The sequence below is a fragment of the Ptiloglossa arizonensis genome, chromosome 11 (assembly GCF_051014685.1).
Source record: "Ptiloglossa arizonensis isolate GNS036 chromosome 11, iyPtiAriz1_principal, whole genome shotgun sequence".
NCBI lineage: Eukaryota > Metazoa > Arthropoda > Insecta > Hymenoptera > Colletidae > Ptiloglossa > Ptiloglossa arizonensis.
In genome coordinates, this window is record NC_135058.1 from 9,742,046 (window position 1) to 9,761,928 (window position 19,883).

At 41.2% G+C, this 19,883-nt stretch overlaps 1 protein-coding gene and 1 pseudogene across 3 annotated transcripts in view; both read left to right on the top strand.

Annotated features, from left to right (window-relative positions):
- Mam (neurogenic protein mastermind) overlaps positions 1–19,883 on the top strand; it is a 380,463-nt gene that overhangs the window by 94,714 nt on the left and 265,866 nt on the right. The gene's annotated exons all lie outside the window — the stretch shown is intronic.
- LOC143152978 (5S ribosomal RNA) lies at positions 9,263–9,380 on the top strand (annotated as a pseudogene).

A 19,883-nucleotide genomic window follows, 5' to 3' on the forward strand; every position in this document is an offset into this window, starting at 1 on the left:
ATCATTTCTAGTACAATATATATTTGTTCTCAGTAACTTGCAAATAGTAAGTTAATACAATTTTAGCAAATACTAAGCGTACAGTAACTGCGTACAAATACTAAGCACACAGTAAGTCTTTTGGAATATTTTTTCCTATTTGTAAATTCACGTCGATATCGAGCAAGGAGATGAACGATCGTCTTTGGAATATTTCTTTGTCTGTAAATTATCGTTGGTGTTAAGCAACGAGGTTTACCAACGACAATATGAAACAATATCGAAACGAAGTCGCGTTTATGGCAAGGTTGAACGATTCTCAGCGAAGAACTTGTCCAGAAACGTAAAGTCTCGGTTCCACTTGTGCAACACGCGATGCGCGACACTGTCGAGATGAGAAAATGGTCGATTCGAAGGTATACCATTGGAATGTCGTTTCGTTTAATTTGCATCGACGCGTTGTCACATCGAGCGAAAAATAATCGAGCGACGAATGATCGTTTCACTTTCTCGAGGCGACCGCACTATTTGCGGATTGTTCTACATTCGGTTGTATAGGATTCAATGGGGATTATTCCGCGTCCAGTGATACGAGTAAATGGCGGAATATTCCACTTCTCGGTGCAAATGGGTTAATCGTGTTCCGAGCGTTGTACAAGTGGAAGTGCGGCTTAAGACGAGAAAAAAAAACAACAAAATGTTGTACGAGATTTATAACGTTGAACTTCCAATCTCGTGTACGTTGTTGTTGTAAATTTATTCCTCCGACTCTCTGGGAATATACGAGACGATAAGAAATAAATATCGAAAGATACTCGGTTATAATTAGAGTGGAATATTTATAGACGTAACAAAGATTACGTATGGTGAATTGAAAGAAAGACGCAAATCTTCGCGCTTACTTTTTATAGCAAATTGTGCTTGTGATGTATAAATAAATTAGCAAAGAATTTATCGCGGTTTTCATTAAACACGTAATCAGAATACGCAAACATTGTCCGCTCCTATGTAGATTTCATTACGGACTCGTTTTATTTATTCAAATCTAAGCTCAATTCTTCTTAATCAACGATTTAATACTACTTACTTTTCTTCGCGGTATTTATTCGTCTCCCGTTGGTTCGTACACGTTTGTCTATGTAGGGTAAGGTTGCTTAAATTGGATCGCCGCCCAAGTTGGATCGCGTTGATAAATACTTGGAATTAGTACAATTACGTCATTTGTCGGGCGTGCTTGCCACCGTATCGTCTAATAAATACGGAATAATAGCCGGTAAGATATTTTTCGTTCGTTCGAGATAAATATTACAATTTAAGGAAACGTAGAATAGTTTAGTATCTTTTACTTCACTTTGTATTTTCAAAATTTTTCATTCCCCATTATCCGGATCCATATTAAAGAATTCTCCCGACAACACCGAAGAAGTCACTTATCGCCATTGAAAATATTTAACCTCCATTAATCTGACGCTTGAAAATTCAAATTTTAATATCCACGATCAACGGGGGATCGTTCGACCCCGATACTAATTTCTATTAGGTGGGGGTTAGCCTGTTCGCTCACTGGACAAATAAATAAACAAATAATTGAAATCCCCGTCGCGAACGGTCTCGATTTGAAAATGAAAGGAAATCAAATACATTTTCCAATTTGCTCGAATTTATTTACCTAATCCGGTGTACGTTGATTCGTCGGGCACGTATCCGTTGCGCTAATAACGAAACACCCTGTACGGAGACTTTCGTCTAGTCATTCGGAGCGGGCAGCCACCACCACGCGTCCCTCGTCGTTCGGCACTCGAGTTCCACCGACTCGGTTGTGGGTATTCGTTCTGTTCTCTTCGACCAGCGAACGAGACAGAAAAGCGGCGCGGGAGGGACGGGAGGGACGGGAGGGGCGAACGGAGAGGAGAGATAGAGCAGGTCCGAGAGCGAGAGCCATTCGTCGAAAATCCACCGGCGGAGAGCCGCAATTATTTTATTTTCGTCGCGAGCTGTCTCGCGAATCCAAAGGCACGTCGAACGAGCGCGCGAATTGCACCGCGGAGGAGTGGGGGAAGGACTGGGCGATCCAGAATCGACCAATCGTCGCGGACCTGTAGCGATCGCGATGCGTGCGCCCGGCCGGCGCGTTGTCGCCGGCCGAGCAATCGTCGAGCTTTCTACTTGACGCGGAAGATAACCCGGATTCCGCCTGGCTTCCGTTCCGTTGCAGCGAAGATTGATTCGAATCGGTCGTTAACACGTTGCTGGTTATGCTCATTGAGCAATCGGCGATCATTGAATCCCGGTTACACGTTTTACGAATTTTTATATTATCGATACTTCTTGGAATGTTTCGTTTTGTGTATAGGAAAGTGTAGTTTGTGTTGGATGGCTGGGGACAGTCGGTTTGGAGTACATAGGATGTTCTTGGAGGTACGTTTTGTGTATGGGAACGATAGAAAGTATAGTTTATATAGATAAAAGAATTGAATTTTATCGTTGGAACACAGAGTTGGTTTGGAGTACATAGGACACTATTTGGAAGTTCGTTTCATGTATACGAACGCGTGAAGGTATGGTTTATGTAGATCAAAGAATTGAATTTTATCGTTGGATGGCTGGGGACAGTCGGTTTGGAGTACATAGGATATTCTTTTCTGTATGGGAACGCTAGAAAGTATAGTTTACGTAGATGAAAGAATTGAATTTTATCGTTGGAACACGGAGTCGGTTTGGAGTACATAGGACACTCTTTGAAAGTTTGTTTCATGTATACGAACGCGTGAAGGTATGGTTTATGTAGATCAAAGAATTGAATTTCATCGTTGGATGGCTGGTGACAGTCGGTTTGGAGTACATAGGACACTCTTGGAGGTTCGTTTTATGCAACGAACGCGTGAAGATATAGTTTGTGTAGATAAAAAATTAAATTTTATCGTTGGATGGCTGGGAACAGTCGGTTCGAAGTACATGGAATATTCTTAGAACTTGGAATTACGTTTTATTCGTAAGAATGTGTACGACTGTAGTTTATCTAAAATGAAGTCAGTAAATTCGGATAAATTTGACAAAATCAATACTTCGCGCGTTAAAATAATAAATATTAAATTGGTTAAGAATTTATCTTTTCGACGGTATTTGTACAATTTCATTAAAATCTTTTTTCAACGTATATAAATAAAGAGGGGAAAATTTCAACGAGGATTCTCGCATTAGTCCATTTTTAGCATTGGTAAATCTTCTTGCCTAGATTTAAAAATTAACGGTGCTTGAAAATATCATTTTACTTATTCGTTAATTAGAGTTTACGTATAGAATGTTTATTTTCGACCTGTGATTTCGAATATATTTCGTTCGTAGGGACTAAAATGTACGTGTATTAACCACTTTGACGAGGGAATTGTTTTTGAAATTTCCAACGCGATGTAATCGCTTAAGTGTTCGGAATTGCTCCGAAATTCTGTTTAAGGTAATGCTATTTCGTACAGAAGGGTTCAATAATATAATAATTACCAGGGGTTTTGGTAAAAACATTTTGGTTCGTGTACGATAATGTGTTCATGTAATACACAGTATCTCCGTGACTGGCGTTAACGACGAGGGTAGGTGTCGATAATTAACGATCAACGAACGACTCCGAACGACTCGTCATCGTTTATTCTCTATTTCGATCGTTATTGTCGGTAGAAACCTTTTGGTACCTTTGGTAACCTAAAACTCGAAACGGAAACTTTCAAAATGGCACGATACCAATATATAGAACAATACTAACTTCTCGAACCACTTACCGATTAACTACCGATTCGATTGACCGTACAAGGTCACCTCCACTCTGAACAAAAACAAATATATCGAGAGGTCGCTGGTCGATGACCTCGAGAGACAATACAATTTCGAAAAATCGATACAGAAACTTACAAAACGATACAAATCTCCAGAGTAAAGTCAATCGGTGTTAATCACTGATTCGATCGACCCCTTAAGGTCACCTCCACCACGAACGAAAACACATCAAGAGGTCGCTGGTCGATGACCTCGAGAAGCTACATAATTTCGAAAAATCGATACAGAAACTTACAAAACGATAGAAATCTCCAGAGTAAAGTCAATCGGTGTTAATCACCGATTCGATCGACCCCTTAAGGTGACCTCCGCCACGAAGAGAAACGCAGACGTTGAGAGGACGCCGCTAGGTGACCTTGAGGGACTGTATAATTTCGAATCGAATGCATCACGAAGCCCGTCTCACTTTACACGTACCGACTCACTTTGAAGACATCAATCATTCGAGCCCAACGCACGGAAAATGTATCCACTCGCGTGTACGATATCGTTCGGTGTGCATTATGGCTTCCCGACGGACGCGTTCCCGTAGTCTTTCGTTCGGCGTTTATTTTTTCCACAAACACGGTCGGTGCAACGGTGCAACCGCTCCTCCGTTCTCAGATGTCCATCGTCGTCGTCGTCGTGGTCGTCGTCGTAAACATTGACCTCGTTTGCAATTGTCGACGCGGTGGAAAGGCTCTTGAGAAAGAGACCTCGGCTAGGCCGTTTTGTCGTAATATCCTGGCCATTGTGGAGCAACGTTTGAACGTCGTTCGCACGCAACCGTGCTCGCGATTCTGCCTTCCTTCGAGGAAAGACGATCGTGTTTCGACGAGGATGCGACGACACCGTACAAGGTCGATCCCGTGCTCGGTAACTCTTTCGACGTTGAAATTTCGTTGCCGAGGTCAAGTTATCGTGCACGGGGTGCATTCTCTCGAACGGATCTCGATACTCCGGGAATCTAGAACGCACAAGGAATGGAAAATATCGCACGAATGTGGGACGTTCGAGCTTCGTTTCTGTATATTTACGACCGGTCGAAAGAAACGCGCGCAGCCGCGCACCGACGTCTCATTTAATACGATGTCTATTAATAACGCTCTTCCTTTTTTCTTTTTTTTTATTGTCTACGCAGCAGGCGGTTTTTTACTCGGTCCCGGTTAGGAAGACTGCGGTGCAGTAGGTGCATTATGCATACCTAAGCCTAGCTCGACAGGTATAACATTAGGCCAGGTGTGCACAGATTTAGGCTTCTCTCTAACGCGAAATAAAAGATGGACGAAAGTAGAGGCAAGCCTGGGTACGCTTACCCTGATTTTATACTTATTCTATATTATCGTTCTGCATTGAAATTTTTCTTACTATTTTTTCTTCGCGTTAGAAGAACACCACGTTTCGTTGTATACTTAACAATCTGAGAAGAAATTCCTCTCCAATTTATCGAACGAATTTCTGCTACAAGGAACTCGTTTTACGAGTGTCACATTATTGTTACCTAGTGTCTTTCTTTATTCCAGAATTTCTATCATTTTTCAAACACGAGTAAAACGAGTAAAAATTCTTACCGGGTGTTTACGTGCCAAGTTACACGGTAAATAATTATTCTTCCATCGAGTCCCGCGAACAATTCCCGACGTTTCGATTCGATTGGTCGTAAGACGGCCAGCTCACGAGGAACGCGTTTTTCGTATACCGAGGGGTTCTAAATTTATTCCCACGGAGCATCGAGGCGAGATTCCATTCGAAACGCATCGTTCTGCACGTGGAAACTCGCAAACAAATGAGCGAAATTTATCGACGCGCAAATCGGCCGACCTCGATCGTCTCTCCTACGCTCGTTTTCCTCGTTTCCTTGCGTTGGTGGTCATTATCACCCGATCGGCGAAGTTGCGAAGTTGCGGAGCGAACGATCGCGCCGAGCCGAGCCGAGCCGAGCCGTGCCGTGCCGTGCCGGAGGAAATCGAGGTCACGCCTCGGATGTCACAAAATATTAACGACGTCAACCGTTCCATTGTCGACGTCTTAACCCTTTCGTCCTGTCGTAGGTGTGCGCGAGTGTGCATTTTTTTAAGATAATTCGCAGGTTAGAGCGATCTTGCGAAATAAACTTCTCGACGTTGACGAAGATCAGATTTTTCGAACGATTGCTCTTCAAATTACGTTTCGTTGCTTTTAGGATACACTTGTGTAAAGAGATAAAAAAGAAAATTTAATAGTGGTAATAGAAATCATTCCTAGAATACTTCTGGAAATATAATTTGGCGCGATAGGTACGATGGGTACGAAACAAAATTCACAAACGATTGTTGCATCGGTACCGAAAGTCGACTGTGATTGGCTTGAAGATTGACGATTCGTTTCGTGAGTATAGTCGACGCTAGGATGCACAAACGTTCGCGTGGATGCTGAATATAGTCAGCGTTAGGATTCACAAACGTTCACATTGATGCTGAATATAGTTGGCGCTAGGATTCACAAACGTTCACATAGATGCTGACTACAATTGGCGCTAGGATTTACAAACGTTCACATTGATGCTGAATATAGTTGGCGCTAGGATTCACAAACGTTCACATAGATGCTGACTATAATTGACGCTAGGATTTACAAACGTTCACATTGGTGCTGAATATAGTTGGCACTAGGATTCACAAACGTTCACATTGATGCTGACTATAGTCGACGCTAGAACCCACAAATATTCACGTAGATTCTGAATATAGTCAGCGCTAGGACCCACAAACGTTCACGTTAATGTCAATTATAGTCAGCGTTAGGACGCACAAACGTTCACATTGATACCGATTATAGTCAGCGCTAAGACTGAAAGTACTAACTACGATCACGGTATTAAATTACACGTTGTCGTTTCTGTATAGAAACATGGAAAAATGGATCTTTCGCGCTACAGTTCGCGTTTCGGTGTTGTCTCGATTGTAACGGCGAGTGTTCGGATTACGCGAAATATTCGGGCAGGGATATTATGCATACTCGGTTTTAACGATTCCCCCGTGTTGTAGGTGTGTGTTTTACTGCACCGTAACGTCGAGTTAGACGCAAATTAATTTACGAAGCACGCGTACATTCTCATAATTCCGGGCCAATCTTTGCGTGGTCCGAGCTGCACGCGCATTAATGCATCCCATTGATATATCGCGCGATTATTCGAGGGTCGATAAATTCTATACGGACGTGTAACGCGAGAAAGAGCATTTAATAATCGCGATTACTTCCCCGAAGATGGTTTCGAAATTGAAACTTTGTCGAGAATTTCGAAATTATATTCGTCAACGAAAGACTCGAAACAGTGGTGACAATGAGAGTTTGATGTAGCGTCTCTGGTTGTACAATTTACGTACGGCTTCGGATAAATTGTTTAAAATTAATTTCCACTGTTCTCGTTGCACTAAGATTTAAAGGAACCGGTTGTACGTTGCTATCGATAAAAATATTGTTACTAAAAATCACTAGAGTGTCTAATGTACGCTCCACTATGCAGTCCTTGTACACACTGTAGTGTTTTTCTAAAAGTAAAATGTCGCGTACCTGACGCTACAACTGGATACTATAAGATTAAAGGAACTCGAGAGTAAACCTATTTCAGTAGGATGGAACTCACCGAGGCTATCTTTTTTATTACAGTACTCTAGACCACTATACTATACTACGGATCGAACTCAATCGCTTAAGGCAGTACCTTAAAGGAAGTATATTCTCTACCGTGAATCACGACCAACCTACACTCACGTTATATTAGTTTTCTTCGATTTTTAAGAAACAGTCGGTGAACTTGAACAGTCGGTTGATCACGCTTCGACTTTACCTATCGACAAAAGGTACACTAATTTATATACTCGGAAAGGGTGACCTTGAACGGTCAATCGATCTAGCTTCGACTTTACCTACTAAAAAAAGTACACCAATTTATGTATTACGACCAAAGTGACTTTCGATTGATCTAGTTTCGTCTCCTTTTAACACACGGTACATTTGAGACTCAAAAGTATCTCAATTACGTACTCACGAATGTACGAGTTAAGTTCCATTTAGAAATCTCGCCAATAAACTCCGCAACGTCGCCAATATTGTACATCGTGGTACGGTGACCTTGAACGGCCATTTCATCTCGCTCCAACGCTACAAAATGATACGCGACGCATTCAACGCGCTAGAATCATTAAACGAAATCCATTTGGTAGATTCTACCAACAAATACCACAACACGGGACAAAGAGCTACGAATCGCGCACGTTTTACAAGACGATAAAGCGTTACCGAGCGGGAAAGCGCGATTTTACGCAAACGCGAACGGTTCACGCGGCTGCGAGAAAGGCTTCCTCCATTTTTGCTTGCCAACTATCCGAGTCACGAAATTCGTGTTACGTCTGCAGGCAGGCCCTATCATCCGCATCGCTTTCCTGTCGATACTCAGTCTGGCGACGACAGGGGATTCGGAAATACTCTTTTACACTTCCCTCCGAGAGGAAAGTTATTTTCCTTCTCTCTCCTCCTCTTTCCTTTTCTCTCTCTTTCTCTCTTTCTTTCGATCTCTCGTTCTCTCGCTCGACATTTATCCGAGAACGTGTCAATAAGGATTCTCCTCTGTTAAATCTTTACACGTGACGCTGATTAAGGGCAGCCCCATCGTTTTTCCTACGATCCGTAGGAAAATGTCTGTTCGGCTTAGAGGCACCTCTCGGTGCATTACTGTCGTGCTTGGTGCATTAACGACGATCATAGAGATACGTGATGCGAATTGCGATCATTTTCGAAATACGATGAAACAGCGGATAGATGACGCGAGGCGAGCCGATAACGAGCAGGAAAATTGATTTTTAGAAACGAATTCGTATCGAAATTGATTCTCTCGCGATCAATTTAGCCCAACTTTGCGCAAAAGGGAAACCGTCATCGTAAAATGTTAACTCCGAAACGATTAGGATCGGATGAAAACGATCGTATCCACGCTGTTGGGTCAAAGCCTTGCACCTAATTTATTTATCCTTGTATTTCGTTCGAAATAAATGAGAATCGAAACGGGTTATTGATCTACGAAGCGACGCTGAAACGTTGTACGATTGGAAAATTTAATTCCGAACATTTATTCAGGCTGGAAATTTTTGTCGCGGGTCGGTGAAAATTTTTGCAATCGTAGTCCGGCGTCGGTGTTTTTTCAAAATGGTGGACGTGGCCCTCGTGGGATCGTATTACGGTCCAATGGAAAATTAATATGGAAAAATACGAATAATTTGAATCTCTTTCTATCGATGCATCGATCGTCGAAGTTTCAAAATCGTGGCGTGTGGTATCGTTGAACTTACTTTGAACAGAGATATTCAAAAGAAATTTTTTTAAAGGGATATTCTTCAAAAAATTTGGAAACCCTGGTTGGAATATTCACCACGTGTATTTTAAGTTGTACGTGGAGAAATAATTGCAGTGAATTTTTTCAATTGAACAAAGTCTTAACATCAACGACCACACCACGCTAGTATACCAGTTCTCGTCCGATCACTGAAGTCAAGCTGCGTTGGGCGCGGTTAGTACTTGGATGGGAGACCGCCTGGGAACACCGTGTGTTGTTGAAACCGAGAATAATCTTCTTTTTTTATCTTTTTGAACTTTTGCAATTTTATTATGCACGGTAGAGTCACCGTCTATTTTTAGAAACAGTAGTTGCGGTTACGATCATTATTATAACATCGTGATTTCATCTATTCCAACTCGAATCGAGATTACGAACTCTTCTATTTTTAGATCTCGGAGAACGCGTAGAATATTGTTAGTAACTTTAACATCTTTTTCCATCGGTACATTGTTCACGAAGGAACTTCTTTTCTCTTACATCGTTTTAAATATACCATTCATTTATTTCGGGCAAGTGTGTATTCTTTTTCCAGAAACACTAAAGAATATTTACAATAGAGAAGCTTTATTATTCCACAGAAATGTATATTTTTTTGTTCTTTTTGCATCGTTTTAAACCTACCACATATTTATTTAGGGTACAGGAAATTTTTTTCACAAGGGAGAGGGCTTCCAAAAAAAAGAAAAAAATTAGAAACCATTCCCGTAGACAGCTGTTACCCCCGTAGGTGGTCGGTTTACGGTAACTCGTAAGTTCCAGCGTCTCACGAGAGGCCACGGTATCATTCATGAAATATCAGGCCTGACGGATGCATTTTCATAATGCGGTCTCCGGCGTTCTCGTCGCCAAGTAGAGACCGGCCACGATGTACCATTCGTTGGATATTTTATGGTATCGCCCACGGTTTTTCAGTCGGTCGCCACGCTCTGCAAGCGCGAATTTCTCACTGCAGCTTCCGTGACCCAGAAAAAGCTCAGGCCGAGCTGCGTCGCATTTTCGAGTTCGATCCACCCTTGTTGGACGCTGTGAAAACAACTTTCTTGCGTTTCCACTCGTTCATCGACAATTCTTCTCATCCACCAAGCGATTCGAAAAAACATTCACGAATTCGGGAGCAGTAGTATTTATAACAATCTATACAAAATTGTTTCACATAAATTGATGGACAACACACAGAGGGATGCGAGATCTATAGTTATAATAATTTTCTTGGGTTTTTAGTCGTTCATCGACAATTCTCATCCACGAAGCTACTTAAAAACAAATACATGAATTCGGGATTAGTAGTTGTATTTATAACAATCTATAAAAAATCGACAATGTCAATTTACATAAATTGGTAGACAAATATCGATAGAGGGATGCTAGATCTATAATTATAATAATTTTCTTGGACTTTTAGTCGTCCATCGACAATTCTTCTCATCCACCAAGCGATTCGAAAAAAGATACACGAATTCGAGAGCAGTAGTATCTATAACAATCTATAAAAAATTGTTTTACAATCTAACAAAAAACTTACAATTAAAAAAAGAAAAATACTACGACACTTTAACTTTGAACTGTAAATGTACGAACGAGTCGACAAATCTACACGAAACTTCAAACACACGTGTTCATAAAACCATAGTACCATCTTTCGAAAAATGAAACTTCGAACCCAATAACTCCATTTCCTATCGTACGACGAAACTTCTCGAGCAACCTGTTATTTCTCTAAATTCGTAGCCCCCTTACGAGTTCGTTAACGCATCCTGCGAACGTGTTCCAAAGTCGCGAGATCCCCTTGCGAACGAAGTGATACGTAGCGTTAGCATCGCGACGCTAATCTCCCGCGTCTCGACGCCGCGATACGAATCAAGGCTCTCTCCTGTCTTAGATATAATTCAGTGGAAACGGCGCCACGGTGCGTGGCGCGTGAACCGCTCGTAAAGTGTAGCGCGATCCTGGGGGCAGCTGCACGTGTAATCTGATAATGCAGGTGCAACGAGCCGACGACGTCGTTGACGATATTAATATACAGAAATTATTATAAGCGACGGACATTAGCGTCGATTCATAACCTACCGGTCCCGCTTTCACGGACCTGTGCCATCCGGGCACAATTATTTCGGGGTACGGGCCGTGTCGAGGCTCTCGAAACGCATTTTTAGCCACTCGGCAATCACCGACGATAGGACAGATGTCTTACATCGATGCTCGCTCGTGTACCATTTCGTAAACGTCGATGATACTTTACGAGCCGATCGAGAACTCGTTCCTTTTCGGTTATTCGCAACGCATTCGGTCCACGAATGCGAGCTCAACGCCTGGTTAACGATGATTCGTGTTCGCGTTTTGCATCGAGGATTATTCTTACAACCGATCGAAAATATTGTGAAATAAAGACACTCGGGTGTATCGAAGTATCGATTAATATTAACGTGGAAGTATCTCGTCGTTTCTCGAAGAGGTAAATTTTTCAAACGTTTGATAGTTATCGTCAACGTAGGACAGATGTTTTACATTTTAACGAAAAACTTACAGTTAAGAAAATAATACTACGACACTTAAACTTTGAACAACAGTAAATGTACGAACGAGTCGATAGATTTACACGAAGACAGATGAATCGAAGATGATTCGAAGATGCATCGAAAATGTTTCCTATAATGAAACAAAGATATTGTAAAGTGAAGACACTCGAGTGTATCGAAGTATATATTAAAATTATCTTTTCTTCGAATGGTAAGTTTTTTCAACTGGTAAATTTTTCAGCTATTTGGTAGTTGTTGTCGACGTAGGACAGATGTTTTACATCAATGCTCCCTAGTGTACGATTTTGTAAAAGTCGATAATACAGGTACACGTATTCGAGAAAGAATATTCTTTTCAATTGTCACTTGCACGGTTCCTCTAAGGTAAAGATGTTTTAAAAATAATAGTTTGCAATCGATTGTATACAGAAGATGATTCCAATACCGAAAATGTAAAATTAACGATAGTTCACTCTTGTTTTCGAAAAATAATACTTTAGAGTCTTCGCTAATCTCGAAGACCAATGAATTCGCAATTTGTAAGCAATTTCTGTTCGTCGTAGAGGTTTACAATGTTACAAGAGTTTTCAATCAATCCCAAAGCGACATAATTTCTAGAAATTCTTTTCGAACGAAATCGAGAAGAATATTTATCGTTAATTCTCCGTACTTGTCTACCATTTTCGTCGAGTCTTTGATTAACGAGAATATTTTTTCACGTTGTTTCCCCGTCGACCCGAGTGAGATACACATTCAAAGTTCACCCGGCTGTTTTCAGAGACATCCTCTATTTTCCAGATCAAGATAGAAAAGCAAAGTAACGAAAGAAATGCAATTACACCGTATCTTCCTTTACGCGAGATGTCCTCTACTCTGATTTTCACAAACGCTCGGGAACTAAAGCGTATCCGAGATGTTTTCCCTCAACTTCGTCGTTTTGGTTCACGAAATTCAACGCACGTCGCGCCGTTTAATTTCTCAACGCGGAACAATGCAGATACATTAAACGAGCCGTCATCTTCGACGCTGAACTGTATCGAGTTCGCTGGAAGGCGAACAGTATCGTTTGAAATGTCAGGCTATTTTTAATGACCTCGAATGGGAGTCCGCGAGGGACCCTACAGGTCGTGGGTAGCATCTCTCGTCGACGTCACGAGCGAACGATTTGCAGTCAAAGTAGGAAGAGACTGTAACACGTGTATCGACGAGTGACGAGAGTTAAAAAATGGCCAACCTCAGCCTTGTGTGTAAATGAACAATTCCTGCACAACCGTCAGAAAGAACGTCTCCAAAGAAACCACAAAAAAAGGTTTGCATCGTTTTCTCGAGAAACGATGGGAAAATTGTTAAAAATAAATCGAAAGGTACGAATGAGAGTTCCTGGAGCTAATTGGTACCTAAATTGTTGTGCTTTGAACTCCATTGATCCGAAGAACTAGAAGACATCTATTATTTAGTGATCACCAACTCTGTCAGGAGTGTTTCATTTATGATAACTAGATTTTTCATCCTATTCGTATAATTGAGAACGGAGTACAAAAGATTCTACATATTTTCGACAGTTGGAAGAATGTTTACTATTGACTCATTTGTCTTGCTTTCACTGTCCTCCATCGTTATATATATCGATCAAGAGATATCTAGACTTTAGTGGTCACTTCTGAGGATTCGACTAGTAAACATTGAAATTTCTCCTCCTGTTCGATCATCGAGGGCAGGGTACGGAGCCACGTGGGGACTTCTCTTTAGCATTTGTTGTTCATCGAACATTTTCGCGAATACCGCACAGAGAGAAATGCGTATTAATCGCTGGTGCTGCCTGCAACCGCCTCGTTACCAACGCGTTCCGGAAATCTAACGCGACGTAATAAAAAAAAAAGAAAAAGAAGAAGAAAAAAGGAAACAAAAAAAAAAGAAGGGGGGTTTGCAGAGGCGTCGAGTCATCGTCCGAAACGGGGGTTAAAAGGAGCAAAGGAAAAGGAGGGGGGACGGGGTCACGGGTCAAGGGAAGCGAACGATACGTTCTGTCGGTCCACCTGCCGATGCGCCTTAATTGCATCGTTAGAAGTTCTCGTTAGTATCGGCCGAGTCGTCTGCGCGTGCGAATATTTTAACGAACAGCGGGGCGCGCGATAACGATTCCGGGGAACGGGGGGAGGGATGGGGTGGTAGATTTCGACCGACATCGACGACGAGAATCCGCGACGAGGAAGACGATTTTCTCGTCGGGTGTGTTTAACTCTTGCCTTACCACGCGTGGGTCTACTTAGACCCAGAGGAACTTTTGCATCGCTCGTTTATATCGTTTGAGTCTTGTCTTATCACGCGTGGGTCTACTTAGACCCAGAGGAACTTTTGCATCGCTCGTTTATATCGTTTAACTCTTGCCTTACCACGCGTGGGTCTTCTTAGACCCGGAGACTCTTTTGCATCGCTCGTTTATATTGTTTAACTTTTGTCTTACCACGCGTGGGTCTTCTTAGACCCAGAGGGACTTTTGCATCGCTCGTTTATATCGTTTGAGTCTTGTCTTATCACGCGTGGGTCTACTTAGACCCAGAGGAACTTTTGCATCGCTCGTTTATATCGTTTAACTCTTGCCTTACCACGCGTGGGTCTTCTTAGACCCGGAGACTCTTTTACATCGCTCGTTTATATCGTTTAATTCTTGTCTTACCACACAAGTCTTACCACCATTTTCTTCACTGAGAATTATTCTATTCCACATCAAAAATTGAACAATGTACCGCGAAACGACTTGTAAAATCTTCGAAATCGGAAATCGCGTCCATGAATATAATTCGAGCGACGAAAGTAAAATAAACCGAAGAAAATAAACGGATACAAATTCCGTTGAATCTTCGAAAGCTTACTCGTCCTCCCTCGCGAAGTTCCGAGCGAACTTCGGAAGTTTTCACTGTTCGGTTCAGAGTGGCGTTGGTGCAAGGTCGTTGTAAAAATCCAAACCGATATCTAACCACTATAGAATTCGTCTTATCGGTGGTCGGAATATTCGCGGTATGTATTCTCTGCTGGTTAGAGAACCGAAGAACAGTCACCGTATTAAGTGGAATGTGGTCCTACGCGTAAGTAGAATGTGGTCACTGCGTCGAGTAATTTTGCCTTACCAAGGCTGACCATAACGTCTGACCCGATACGCTTCCACTCGATTCGCCTTTTTCTCCGCTCGCGGAGATATCCAACGTTCGGGAAAAATCCACGTTCCGTGCGCGTTTCGCTCCAGGCGCGGCTTGTTTAAATATTTCTTCGTTAAAAACTTTTCGGTACGTAATGGCCGCGCTCTGGCAACGAGGGGGATCGGTGGTGAAATTTTCGGCCGCGCTTCCAACGCTTGTTCGCCGTGAGAACGATACAAAACCGAGGCGCAAAAATCGCGAAAGATCGATGTCGGACGCGTGCTTTCACGGACCGGTCGACGACGCGCGGTCCCGTAACATCGTTTCCCGCAGGAAAATTTTTCGACCGGGCCCGGTTTCTACCCTCTTACCCCGGGGAAAGATGCAGTTTTTTCTGACGTTAACGTTTCCAGTCGGTGGTGTTCCTTTCGAGCGACGAGCATCGTTCCAGCCCGGGCTGAGGCGGCACGCAAATCCGCGAGCTTGCGCGCTCTTAGAGACTCCCTTGTGTATATGTATATATAACAAAATTTTATATATATACATTTATATGTGTATAATATATATGTAACAAAATTTTGTATATCTGTATCTGTATATTATATATATATATATATAACACATATGTATGTATATATATAAAATTTATATATACCAAAATTATTTTGTGTGTATATATATATAATATACAGATACAGATACACCAAATTTTGTTATATATATATATATATATATATATATATATATATATATATATATATACACACATACATACGTACATACATACATAAAATAAAATAAAATACGTACATACATAAAATAGAATACATACGTAAAACACGAATACACACACGAATGTGCATGTGCATGTGCATATATATCTTACTCTCCCTGTTTCGTTCTCCCTCTCCTACTCCCTCTCTCGCTCGCGCGCGCCGTTAGCTTTGGAGGGAAAAGAGCATCGACCACCACGCGCCGCTGGAAAAGAGTGGTGGGGGGCGTAGAGGGAGGGGAGACGTAACGAAACGAGAGTGGAGAGAAGGGAAAAAAGGACAGTTTCGACCGCGAAGCTCAGAGCGTGCGGAAGAATGGAGGTGGTACGCGTCTGCGAAAAGAAAAAAAAAAAGAAAGAAAGAAAGAAAAAGAAAAAGAAGGGAAAAAACGAGGGAAGAACCCGTGCCCAATTTCGCCATTGAATTGTTACGAAGCTCCGACTGTTTGTCCCGACCAGTTCGGTGTAATCTGCCGTTCAATTTTCATTACCGCGATTTGTTTCTGGGACCGCGTCAGCTGCGTTACTCGTATCGTTGATTGTCCGCTACCACGATTTTTATTCCGTTTCGAGGTTAGGGTTGCCCCGTCGAGACTTTTTCACCGATAGACCCACCCGGAATTCTCGCCACGGCTGAAAATATTCCGACTATTGTGCGAGAGACCGGCACGAAAAATACTATAAATAGCCAGATAGTATAAATCAGTGGTTCTCAATGCCCTGTGTCGCGTAATAACCGAGAACTCGAGGACGAGGGGATCCATTTTGAAAATTTTCGACGACGTCTCGTGGGATACTTCAGTTCTCGAATCGTTTCGAATGTTTTCGGAATACGTATTTGTAATAAATTTGATAATTACCCAACGAGACATCGTCGTCGTAAGAACGATCTCGCGCGTTGGTATTTGGATGTTGTTCGTTTAAAAAAATTAACGAATTCGTGTATTCGTTCGAACAAATCTCTCGAGATACTTAGTTTCACGTTAGCAACGTAATCGGAGCTGGAATATCGCGTCGGGAGATTTCTCGAAATATAATTCCATTGTTCTATCGATCCTTGTAATTAGGTCGATTTAATTCTTCAATTGGTCGATCAGACAATTTGGAACGCAGAATGAATTATTAAATATTTATCGATTCCTGTCTCGAAACTTTTCAGATTCAATCGTACCGATGAACACTGCATACAAAAGTAACGAAAAAATAAACAACGATTACGATCGTGTTATCTTCAATTCGAATTGGAGAAACACAAGTTACTCGCATTTGGAAATAATTTAACATCGATCTATCCGAATACAGTCTCCCTCGAAAACTATGTACCTTCTCAATTTTTCCAAAAGTTTACCTTTATTCGATCCATCGAGTAGATAAATAATATTTCAACGTTTCAAATTTTCCATCGTCCATAACCAATTACTCTCGATCTCTTCGTAGAAAAACTTACACGATTCGAAGTTTCGTCTCGAGAGAATCCGTTATCTCCAATAAAATGTATTTGGCGAGAAAATTTAATTCCTTTGGATTTTCGTTCATCCAGGACCGATTGCTTGGTCGAAAGATTTAGTTAGTTTGGATTCTCGTTGGTTCAGAATCCATTGCTCTCCAAACCGAATTTAAACCGTGAAATTCTCAGTCACCGACATATTTCTTCCGAACGAATAATTAACAAGTCGTTATCCGGCTTGGTACTTCGTGAGCTCAAGATTCGTTAATCGATTCAAAGATTTTCGACCGATAATTCGATCAGTTTCGTTTCCTTCGTGTTCTACGGAATCACGAACGACGCACAGGGGGGCGTGTTTTTCGGTCAGTGTTGTTTAACCACCGTTCTGCTATTGGAACGAATCAACGACGAGAGAGCAGCTTCGAAAGGTTCTCGATTATTCGAGAAACTTGGCACTTAGATCCTCTCAGGCGACGCCTTTTGCGCTCCCATTTCTTCGATGTACTTTCTTCGCTGATCTCCGTGAAAGTCGAGAGCAAATTACGCCGAGGCGAAACCTCGCGTTGAATTAGAACCATCCGGAAACGTCGGATTTCTCGAGGAATACATACGTATATGTATAAATATATATATGTGTATATACATATATATTGTGAATATATATTATTTTTGGTCCTTTCTTCGCGACTCGCGTCCCCGTTGCAAAATAATTAACCGATGTAATTTGTATCCCGTAATTAACGAGATTCTCGAATAGCGATTTTCACGAAGATGGACGCGCTTCCAATAACGAACGTCTTCTGTATTTAAAATACACGAGGACGTAAACCATTGACAATATTTCATTTTGAAAAAATTACAGATTCTTTTCTTGTAAAGAGTACACCATCCTATTCGACCGATTGAATTTTTTTTCGCAACCAATGAACATATAAACATTCTTTTTTCTCCATCGTGGACAATACGATTTCGAAGGACCTTCGAGGTGACATTTGCATTTTTTATAAAAGTTTCACGGTCACTTTTATTTTCCTTAAGCATAAGTTTGATCGATAGGTTTATCTTATATTTTAGACTCCCTTGAATACAATCAAAATTTTTGTACACAGTGAACACAATACGAACCTTATTTACTCAGAAGAGTCGAGTTTCGGATGCACAAGAATGCAAGTACCTTCAACGCGATCTAATATCTCGAGTACGTTGAAACGAGCCACCAATTCCACGTACAACAATGCCACGTGGGGTGTGTGCTTTTTAAATTAATTTAACACGCATTGTGTCGTTAAGTAATTTTTATTCAACGCGAGCGAGAGGTCCTTGCATTACAATATTCTTCAGTTCCGTAATTTCTGTTCTCAATGGAAGCTCGTGTTCCGAATCGAGGTACAATCGTACCAACAACATGATTGTAATCGAAATACGTTAATAAGCTGGCTGGTTTGAACTCGAATCGAGAAGGAACGTTATTAAGATGCACACCGCCGCGATATTTTTTTTTTACAACGCACTTTTTACACACGGCGTTATGCAATTTTAAAACGTAATTCCCCACGAGTCACGCATAAAATTTCACAGCCTCTGTTTCGGGGCTAGCTTTCATAACCGGAATTCCAGCCGAACCTCGCGTCCATTGTACTCCTACGTTCGCGTTATTTGCTTTTCATCGATACGTACCTCGCGCAAGAAAGTGAATGTTATTTTTCCGAAATACAAATTCCCAGGTGAATTGCGAATCGAACGAAACGATTGTTCTCACGACAATCAAGAAGGTTTGCAAACTCTACGAATTCGTCGATGATATGGAAAATTATTCACGGGGATTTGGATCAATTTCGAACGAAGAAAGACATGTAAATGTTTCTCGGACAAGTGTCACGTTTCGTGACAAAACGAGGATCATAGTTTCTCGTGTGAGAGAAAATGATAATCATGGTTTCTCATTCGAGACGAAATGGGGATCGTTGTTCCTTATTTAAGACAAGATGAGAATCACGGTTTCTCGTTTGAGACAAAATGAAAATCATGGTTTTTCACTCAAGAGAAAATAAGGATCATTGTTTCTTGTTCAAGACAAAATGAGAATCACGGTTTTACACTCGAGACAAAACGAGGATCACAGTTTCTCATTTGAGACGAAATGGAAATCATGGTTTTTCACTCAAGAGAAAACGAGAATCATTGTTTCTTGTTCAACAGAAAATGAGAATCACGGTTTCTCACTCGAGACAAGACGAGGATCACAGTTTCTGATTTCAGACAAAATGAAAATCATGGTTTTTCACTCAAGATAAAACTAAGAACATTGTTTCTTATTCAAGAGAAAATTAGAATCATAGTTTCTCATTCGAGACAAAACGAGGATCATTGTCTCTCATTCGAGACAAAACGAGGATCACAGTTTCTGTTTTGAGACAAAATGAAAATCATGGTTTTTCACTCAAGAGAAAATTAAGAACATTGTTTCTTATTCAAGAGAAAATTAGAATCATAGTTTCTCACTCGAGACAAAACGAGGATCATTGTCTCTCATTCGAGACAAAACGAGGATCACAGTTTCTGTTTTGAGACAAAATGAAAATCATGGTTTTTCACTCAAGATAAAATTAAGAACATTGTTTCTTATTCAAGAGAAAATTAGAATCATAGTTTCTCATTCGAGACAAAACGAGGATCATTGTCTCTCATTCGAGACAAAACGAGGATCACAGTTTCTGATTTCAGACAAAATGAAAATCATGGTTTTTCACTCAAGATAAAACTAAGAACATTGTTTCTTATTCAAGAGAAAATTAGAATCATAGTTTCTCACTCGAGACAAAACGAGGATCATTGTCTCTCATTCGAGACA